The following is a 2,671-nucleotide window of genomic DNA, read 5'->3' on the forward strand; positions in this document are numbered from 1 at the left end:
GTGGACTATGATGAAACATTCAGTCCGGTGGTCAAGCCAGCAACTATTCGGGTGGTCTTGAATCTTGCCACCTCTCACTCATGGCCCATCCATCAGCTTGACATGAAGAATGCTTTTCTCCATGGTGAGCTCAATGAGACTGTGTATTGCTCGCAACCAGCTAGGTTTGTGGACTCCTCCAAGCCGGACCATGTGTGTCTCCTCCACAAGTCACTCTATGGTCTCAAACAAGCTCCCCGGACGTGGTTCTTGCGCTTCCAAGCATTCCTCTTGTCTCTTGGGTTTCGGGCATCCAAGAGTGACACCTCCCTCTTCATCTTACACCATGGTAACTCCCTTGCATGTCTCCTTGTATATGTAGTTGACATTATCCTCACCGCGAGCTCACCTCACACACTCACCCATGTCATCGACTCTCTCAAACGGGAGTTTGCTATGACTGATCTTGGCACATTACACCATTTCCTCGGCATAAATGTCACCACAAACCAATCCGGCCTCTTCCTATGCCAACAACAGTACACACTAGAGCTTCTTGAACACGCCAACATGATCAACTGTAAGCCCGTTTCCACACCGGTTGACATGAACTCTAAACTATCCTCCCACGAAGGCCATCTCCTCTCCAATCCCACGCACTATCGTAGCATCACCGACGCACTCCAATACCTCACCCTCACTCGCCCCGACATCACATATGCTGTCCAACAAGCTTGCTTATTCATGCATGCCCCTCGCGACATACACATGCAACTTGTGAAGCGCATTCTATGATACTTACAGGGCACCTCTCATTATGGCCTTCAGCTTTTTCGTTCTCCATCACGGGACCTCATTGCCTACACCGATGCTGATTGGGCAGGGTGTCCGGACACGCGCAAGTCCACATCTGGTTTTTGTGTATTCCTTGGAGCAAACCTCATCTCATGGTCATCCAAGAGGCAGCCCACCATCTCACGATCGAGTGCCGAGGCTGAATATCGTGGTGTTGCCAATTGTGTGGCTGAATCTTGTTGGCTCCGGCAACTCCTTCATGAGCTCAAGGTTCCACCCACACGTGCCACCGTGGTGTATTGTGACAACATCAGTGCTTCCTACCTTGCCAGCAATCCGGTTCAGCATCAACGGACCAAGCATATTGAGATTGATCTACACTTTGTTCGGGATCGCGTTGCTCTTGGCGAAGCACGAGTCTTGCATGTGCCATCCAGCTCCCAATATGCCGACATCTTCACCAAGGGCCTGCCTTCGCCATTGTTCACCGACTTTCGATCCAGCCTGAACATCCTTCCTAATGGAGTTCCGGCTGAGGGGGGGTGTTAAGTTGTATATTTGTGTACCACTTGTAACATTAACTGGCACGTTGTAACGATCCTAGATTGTAGGATCTGAGGGCCTGCGTGCCATATCTCTAGGGACTTTCTCTCCCTATGTATACTCTGAGATGTAAACAGAATCAATCAAGGGAAATCACTTTCCAACTCTCCCTACTATTGAACTTGGATCGTGAGACTGTAAAATAGGCCTCTGCATACAACATACTGGAACGATGCAAAATAATTACACAGAAACATAACTATGGTGCAAGAAGACAAAGCAAGATGAAACTATTTTACCTTCCCATAGGTGTTGGCAGACTTGACCCAAAAAATGCAGGGAAGAGTTAGCTCAGTGCTGCAATTCCATAACCGAAAACAATATGCTAATCACCACAGGAACAAACAGAGCCACACAATCCAAGTAAAAAGTGGTCGATAAGAACAGACAACAAATGAAACATCTACAGATGGGTACCAAGTAAATGAAAAACGCACTTAGTTGTGAAGCTAGGTATATGAGCTAATAAATTGTTCTCGATGTACGGCATCTGAACACCATGCGCCTGAACATTTGGTCTAAATTGCATTTTTTTTCTGTTAGGCGAAAAAAAGGAATCAAGTGCCTGAACTACTCCAAAATGTAAATTATTATCTACTGCACCTTGTAGGAAGCTCATGAACATCTTGAGCCAGTATATCCGCCACTGATGAGATTTCAGTCTTCTCAAAGCCCCATTCACGTCAGCTATTTGCACATCAAGTATGGTCTAATTATCTTTTATAGCAAACGGAAATACAAACAAACTATGTTTGCAATAAGAAGTTGTCATTGCTCTCACCAATTTCATCAAAAATGCCATCCACCTCCCCGTCTCGTGCAATTGGGGGAGCACTCAATGTCCTGAAATCCTTGAATTTCTACACATCAACATAGTGCTGCTGGATAAAAATGATAATTAGAATTGCTTCCTACTTTTGCCAGCACAACTGCGCACCTATGCAAACTTCTAATTATGAAGCTGAACAAGCATGGATGGAACTGTTAACCCATGGAATTCAGTAATCGCTAATTGTACAGTGGAAAATATCAAGCAAGCTAGAGTAGCATCCTTACACGAGAGCTGCAGTCCACCTGATCCTGACCACGACAGCTTTTTTCCCAGCAAACACGGTCGTGGCTCATACCTCGACCTGAAGCTTTGTATGTTGTTGATGAGGAGCAGATGACCTTCAGTTGCTTCAGGAGGCTGCATGCGTGAGCAATAGGTACAGAAGTAAATCAAATCAAATCGACCAAGAGCAAGAGGAAGTACGTAAATCAAATCAAAGAATGAAATCGAAGATGAGCAAGA

The 2,671-nt window shown here is 45.8% G+C and overlaps 1 long non-coding RNA gene across 1 annotated transcript in view; it reads right to left on the minus strand.

Annotated features, from left to right (window-relative positions):
- The window catches only part of LOC123155929 (uncharacterized), a 6,216-nt gene extending 3,648 nt beyond the window's left edge, over positions 1-2,568 (minus strand). The window contains exons 1-4 of the long non-coding RNA XR_006477679.1: positions 2,434-2,568; positions 2,159-2,255; positions 1,981-2,064; positions 1,617-1,674 (exon numbers count right to left, since the gene is read on the minus strand). This is a non-coding gene — a long non-coding RNA (uncharacterized lncRNA). The remainder of the gene's footprint in view (positions 1-1,616; positions 1,675-1,980; positions 2,065-2,158; positions 2,256-2,433) is intronic.
- Positions 2,569-2,671: the final 103 nt, after the last annotated feature.

This window comes from Triticum aestivum, chromosome 7B, assembly GCF_018294505.1.
Source record: "Triticum aestivum cultivar Chinese Spring chromosome 7B, IWGSC CS RefSeq v2.1, whole genome shotgun sequence".
Taxonomy (NCBI): domain Eukaryota; kingdom Viridiplantae; phylum Streptophyta; class Magnoliopsida; order Poales; family Poaceae; genus Triticum; species Triticum aestivum.